The sequence below is a fragment of the Silene latifolia genome, chromosome 2 (assembly GCF_048544455.1).
Source record: "Silene latifolia isolate original U9 population chromosome 2, ASM4854445v1, whole genome shotgun sequence".
NCBI classification, from domain to species: domain Eukaryota; kingdom Viridiplantae; phylum Streptophyta; class Magnoliopsida; order Caryophyllales; family Caryophyllaceae; genus Silene; species Silene latifolia.
In genome coordinates, this window is record NC_133527.1 from 131,399,282 (window position 1) to 131,406,615 (window position 7,334).

General features: G+C 45.1%; 1 non-coding gene across 1 annotated transcript; it reads right to left on the bottom strand.

The window, feature by feature from the left end:
• Nucleotides 1–269: 269 nt before the first annotated feature.
• Nucleotides 270–376, bottom strand: LOC141644885 (small nucleolar RNA R71). The gene has a single exon (XR_012544487.1). It is a non-coding gene; the product is annotated as a small nucleolar RNA R71 (small nucleolar RNA).
• Nucleotides 377–7,334: the final 6,958 nt, after the last annotated feature.

Below are 7,334 nucleotides of genomic sequence, written 5' to 3' on the forward strand. Positions count from 1 at the left end.
CGCCCAAGTCGGGTTGATTGAGAAGGATTTTTTCGAGGGGGCATATTGAAGAGGATGCCCATGCTCATCTCCGGAAGTTTAAGAGGAAGGTTTCAATGACGAAAAAGAATGGGGTGTCGGAAGACACCTTGAGAATGATGTTGTTTCCGTTTTCATTGACGGGCAAAGCGGACCGATGGTTGAACATTCACCCACCAGATACCTTCACTACATGGGATGCCTTGGCTAAAACATTCATGGCCGAATATTACCCTTCATCGAAGACCGCGATGCTCCGTAATGAGATTCATACATTTCAACAAGAGGATGGGGAGTCTTTGGGTGAAGCTTGGAACCGTTATCAAGACTTGATAGCAAGTTGCCCCCACCATGGAATACCGGAATGGTACATCACTCAAACATTCTTTCAAACTCTGCTACCGAGGACTAAGGAGATGGTAAATGCCTCCGCGGGGGGAGGATTTGATCACTTTAGTGATGAAGAGGGCACGGCATTGATCAAGAAAATGGTAGATTCGGAAGCAAACTATGGTTCTAGAGGAAACATGCTAAGAAGGAATGGGAAGTTTCATAAGGAAAACTCCTCCAACTCCGAGACAAATGCCAAGCTCGACTTACTCACAAAACAATTTGAGAAGTTTCAAAGAAATCAAGTGCACCAAGCCACAACCTCACATGGGGCACCCATGGAGAAAGTGGCTCAAGTCTCAAGTTGTGAACTTTGTGGAGGGAGTGGTCACACATATGACTTGTGTGCCAACAATTACAATGGTGTCTACGATGAAAATGTTCAAGAGGTTAACGCTTTTCAAAGCTTTAACAACAATTCAAGACCCACAAGACCACCTTTCAACAACCCAAAGGTCTACAATCCAAATACCAATTTCTACCACCCCGGTTTAAGGAACCACCCCAACTTTAGTTACAAAAGTACCAATGTTCAAAACCCACAACACCTTCAACCACAAGCCCCAAACAATCCACCCGGTTTTGCTCAACAAAGGGGAATATTCCCCAACCCAAGAACTAATCCCGGGAATCAAAACCAATGACCAAACAACAATCAAAACCAAAATTATGGGAGTCAACCACAAGGATACCAAGATTTTGGTGGAAATCAAAGCAACTAAGGGTTTTACCAAGGGAATCAAGTGAACCAAGCAAACCAAGGATTTGGGCAAGGGTATGTTCAAGGGTTTCAAGAACAAGGTCAAGGATCAAACTTCAACAACAATGGTCTTAGAGCTAACTTCCAAGGGGGGCAAAACAACAACCAAGGTTCCAATGCTCGGTATGACTATGGGTTCCATTAGCCAACCAACCTTATCAAGAACCCCAAGGTGAGCTCTCTCAAGTTGAGCTTTTGAAGATGATAAAGAACATGCAACTTCAACATAGTCAAGAGATGACAAATTTTGCTAAGGCAACTCAATAAGAACAAGCAAACTTGAGGGCTACCTTACTTAAGGACATGAGAGAAATGGAATCTAGGATGGCTTCTCATGCTATGGCTAACCCTCAACGGCCACCCGGTGGTTTATTGGCCCAAGGACAAAGCTCCAAGAATGCCTCAAATAGCCACCATGCTCATGCGGTAGTGCTAAGGAGTGGTGTAGAGCTTGAGGACCCCTACAAGGACCTTGTGGTGGAAATTGATGAAGATCCCAAGGGGAATGAATTGGAAGTGAATGGTGAAGAGGAAAGCTCACCCATTGAACCATTGGGAAGAGCTAGTGAAGACAAGAAAGGAAAGAAAGCTTGTGAAGATTTGTCTAGAAGGGTAATTCAAGAGGACAAGGATGTTGATGGATATGTGGAAGACCTCCCTTATGAGGAGGAAGTTGTTGAACAAGTGCCTTTGCAACACTCTAAAAAGGTAACAAAGAATTCGGCTCCTCCAAAGGTACCTTCCAATTCTCAACTTGTTCCAAAAATTCCTTACCCTTCAAGAGCCATAAAGAGTAGGGAAAACCTTAAGTATGCCAAGTTTTGTGACATGCTTGAGAAACTTGAGGTTACCCTACCCTTTACGGAGGTGATTATGAACATGCCAACCTACTCAAAATTTTTAAAAGATATTTTGACAAAGAAAAGAGTCTTGTGTGATCAAGAAATAGTGGCTATGGAAGAGGCATGTAGTGCTCATATCCTTAATAAAATGCCCACTAAGCTTGGTGACCCGGGGAGCTTTTCAATCCCATGTGTAGTTGGTGGTGTGCCCATATCTAGAGCTCTTTGTGATTTGGGAGCAAGTGTGAGTGTTATTCCTTTAAAGGTTGCCAAGAAAATCGGCATTCAAAACCTTGCTCCCACTTCAATGACTCTCCAATTGGCGGATAGGTCCGTAAAGCACCCCATGGGGGTGCTTGAAGACATACCCGTCAAAGTTGGAAAACTTTTAATTCCCGCCGATTTTGTTGTCCTCGATATTCCGGAGGATAGCCATACTCCCATCATCCTTGGTAGGCCATTCTTGGCTACCAGAGGAGTTCTCATTGATGTGAAGAATGAGCGGCTAACCTTCCAAATCGAGGGCAACAACGTCGAATTTAACCTACCGAACTTGATGAAATGACCAAAGATGGAAAGGTTGAGCACTATTGAGTTGATAGATGAGGTGGTACATGAAATAGCCCGTGAAGAAGCGGAGATGGAAGAGGTTTTTCAAATCTCTTTGCATGATGAAGCTATGAAGGAAGACCATGAAGTTGATGAGGAACTTTTGAAGAAAGTGGAGGGCTTTCTCCCTCCAAAGGTACAACTCAAACCCTTACCTCCCTCACTCAAGTATGCTTTCCTTGATGAGGGGGAGGCTTGCCCGGTGACCATGAATGCTAACCTAAGTGAGTCCCAAGAAAAGAAGCTTTTGGAAATCTTGAAAACTCATAGAGGGGCACTTAGGTATAGCATTGATGACATCAAGGGCTTAAGCCCGAGTTTGTGCATGCATAGAATAGTTTTAGAAGAGGGAAGTCAACCCAATGTTGACGGTCTTAGGCGGATTTACCCAAAAATGGCCGAGGTGGTAAAAAGTGAAGTGTTGAAACTTCTAGAGGCCGGAATTATCTACCAAATAACCGATAGTAAATGGGTTAGTCCGGTTCACGTGGTCCCAAAGAAACGAGGGGGGGGGGGTACAAATGGTTGAACAAGAGGATGGAACCACCCTACCAACTAGACCCGTGACCGGGTGGCGCATGTGTATTGACTATCGGAAGCTCAATGCCGCCACCCTAAAAGACCATTTCCCGATTCCCTTCATTGACCAAATGCTAGAAAGGCTCGCGGGCCATGCATACTATTGCTTCTTAGACGGTTATTTCGGGTTCTTCCAAATTCCCATCCACCCGGATGACCAAGAGAAGACGACCTTCACTTGTCCAATAGGAGTCTATGCCTACCGTAGGATGCCATTCGGGCTTTGCAATGCGCCCGACACCTTTCAAAGGTGCATGATGGCCATCTTTTCGGACTTTCTAGAGAAAAACATGAAAATTTTCATGGACGACTTTAGTGTCCATGGGGACTCATTTGATCATGGTCTTGAGAACTTGACTAGTGTGTTGAAGAGATGTGAGGAGCACAAACTCGTCCTTAATTGGGAAAAATGCCATTTTATGGTAGAGGAAGGGGTTGTACTCGGTCACGTTGTCTCTAATAGGGGTATTGAGGTTGATGGTGCTAAAGTTGCCGTTATAGAGAACTTGTCACCTCCTTCCAATGTAAAGGGAGTGAGAAGTTTTCTAGGCCACGCCGGATTCTATAGGCGTTTCATCAAAGATTTTTCAAAGATAGCAAAACCATTGACCTCATTACTCCTCAAAGATGCCCCCTTTGTGTTTGATGAATCTTGTCTTGAAGCTTTTCATAGGTTGAAGAGAGCATTGGTCACGACACCAATAATCCGGGCTCCGGATTGGAACCTCCCCTTTGAGATCATGTGTGACGCTTCGGACTTCGTGGTTGGTGCGGTACTTGGTCAAATGGTGGATAGGAAGCACCATGTGATATACTATACAAATAAAACCCTTGATCAAACACAATGCGGGTATTCTACAACCGAGAAAGAGATGCTAGCAATTGTCCATGCCGTGGAAAAGTTTCGGCAATACCTTGTTGGGTCTAAGGTGGTGGTTTACTCCGATCACACCGCCTTGAGACAATTGATGGTGAAGAAGGATGCTAAACCCCGACTTTTGAGATGGGTGCTACTCCTTCAAGAATTTGATCTAGAGATTAAGGACAAGCCGGGATCCGAAACCTTGTGGCGGATCATCTTTCGAGGTTAACTAAGGAGTCCCGAGGGGACAAAGACGATGGGGTCCCTATTGATGAATGGTTACCCGACGATTCTATCCTTGCTATTACCCATTCCACCCCTTGGTATGCGGATATAGCCAATTTCTTGAGTTCTAACTTTATCCCTGAAGAATTTGATAGCCAAGCTAAGAAGAAGTTGAGATATGAATCAAAGAGATATGTTTGGGAGGACCCTTACCTCTATAGAATATGCAATGATGGGATTTACCGGAGATGTGTCTCTCAAGAAGAAGGCCGTGCAATTCTCCAAGCTTGCCATGCTACCACTTATGGGGGGCACTTGTCCACATCTAGGACCCAAGCTCGGGTTCTTCATTGTGGCTTCTATTGGTCCTCCCTATTCAAAGATGCATATGCCATGGTACACTCTTGTGATTCTTGTCAAAGAAGAGGTAACATTGGAAGGAGAGATGAGATGCCATTGAACAACATTTTGGATTTTGAGCTTTTCGATGTGTGGGGTGTGGATTTCATGGGACCATTCCCATCTTAATTTGGCAACCAATATATATTAGTTGCGGTGGACTATGTGTCCAAGTGGATCGAAGCAATAGCCGCCCCTACCAATGACTCAAAGGTTATTTCAAAGATTTTCAAAGACTATATTTTCCCCCGTTTTGGAGTGTCCCGGGCCGTTATAAGTGATGGTGTTTCACATTTCATCAACCGAACCATTTATGCACTCCTCAAGAAGTACGGTGTCCGGCATAAGGTAGCTCTAGCTTACCACCCCCAAACAAATGGACAAGTGGAAGTCTCCAATAGACAAATCAAGACTATATTGGAGCGGGTTGTGAACAAGTCTAGAAAGGATTGGAGTGCTAAGCTCAATGATGTGTTGTGGGCTCTAAGAACCGCATACAAGACCCCAATCGGCACTACTCCTTACCGGTTGGTCCATGGCAAGTCTTGTCACCTACCTCTCGAGTTGGAGCACAAAGCAAGATGGGCCCTCAAAGAGCTCAACTATGACTTAGATGTCGCGGGAAACAAGAGGTTTCTTCAACTCAATGAACTTGATGAGTTGAGGATGAATGCTTATGTGAGTGCAAGACTTTACAAGGAAAGGACCAAGAAATGGCATGATTCGAAAATCACAAGAAAGGTGATCGTTGTGGGTGACAAGGTACTACTCTTCAACTCCCGTTTTCAACTATTTCCCGGGAAGTTGAGGTCTCGGTGGTCGGGACCCTTTGAGGTAGTCGCCGTGTTCCCTTACGGTTCCTTTGAGTTGAAGAATGACAAGGGAGAATGTTTCAAGGTGAATGGTCATCGAATTAAGTACTTCTATGAAGGTCTACCTATTGAGACCCGAAATGAAGTTGATTTGGAAGACCCCCCATCCTTGGGGGATGATTGATTTCAAAATTGAGCAAGCCTTGGTTTGGTGGAGTTCCACAAGAACCACCATTTGTATATAGCATGCATTTTAGGTAGATAATGAGAGATTTGGAACCATACTTTGTCAACTTTGGATTGGTGACGGAGGTCACATTTGAAGAAAACTAGCATTATTTTCGTTTGACCCGAAATCCCGACATGATGCGTCGGCGTAATTGTGGAAAACACGAATCCCGGGGTCAACGAAAAAGCTCGAATTCCGAGTTAATGAAAATTGAACAAATTGAAAGAAAACAAGTGAAAAAGAGCTGAATGTAGTGTTCTGCCGGTAGGCCGGTGCCCCTGCCGGCACCGAGACCAAATTATTTTGAAGAAAATTGAAGAAGTGTTGTGTTCTGCCGGTAGGCCGGCTCACCGGCAGGGCACACATAGTTAGCTAAAAACATGACGAATTGATGATAGGGAGTGTGTTCTGCCGGCAGGCCGGCAGCCGGCCCACCGGCTAGACACACCTGAAGAAGTTGATTTTATGAGTGGAGTAGTGTTCTGCCGGTAGGCCGGCAGCCGGCTCACCGGCAGGACACACCTGGCAAAGGAAAATTGGGATTGAGGAGAGTGTTCTACCGGTGGACCGGCAGCCGGTTCGTCCACTGGTAGCTAGACCAAAATTTCTGGAGAAAAATTCGAAAAAATTAGAAAATAGGGGGTGTGCTCAGCCGACAGACCGGCTGTCGGTTCGCATACCGGCACAACGCAACACACAGACCCAAATTAAAACACGACAACCCCTCTTTTCTCATTCATTTCGCCTAAATTCTTCTTCATTCCTCCATCTTTTCCCCCCCTTTTTAACCCTAACTCTCTCAAATCTCAACCAATCCTCCATCAACCTTCACCAATCACCTCTAATCTTCACAATGTCGGGAAGGAGAACAAGAGCCTATGTTGCAAGGGATCAAGCCGAGTTGATTGCTCGAGCCGCCAACGACACTAATCCCGACCCGGATTTTCCTACGGTTGAGTTTGCCACCCAAACTCAAAAGGGTAAGTTCATTCTATTTAAAAATCGTCCCCTAACCCTCACTAAGTTTCTTTATCATCCGTCCTTGTCGGCCCTCGGGTTATTTGGGAAACGGAAGCTCTTTTTGCCGGGGTAGGAATGAGGGGAATGCACTCAATGCATGAATATACTTACCCCCGAATCACTTGGGAATTTTTGAGTAGTTTGCGGATTACAAAGCACCGACAAACAAATATGGTGGCTACCCTTAGTTTCCGCCTTATGAACCGGGAGCATAATATTTTATTGGGTCGGTTGGCTCATATGTTTGGGTTAGAAATTGCCGCGTCACATAACCCACCCGCTGATTTTCATTATTCCCGAGTGTGGAAGGCAATTTCCGGCCTAGAGAATAAAGTTGGAGTGAAAAGGGCTGCGATTAGTTGCCACAATCCCGTCATTCGGGTGAGGCATCGATTTATGGGATGCACTGTTCTTGCGGTGGATGAGCCGTGGGTATTCCGGACCAATGAACTTGAAATTTTGGGGTCCTACTTGTTTACAAAACCCACCGCCTTCAAAATTAATGTGGCTCACCACCTTGCCATTCATTTGTCAAAGATTGCCAGTTCTCCGGGGCAAAAAGTCCCAATACATGTGGGTGGCATCATCA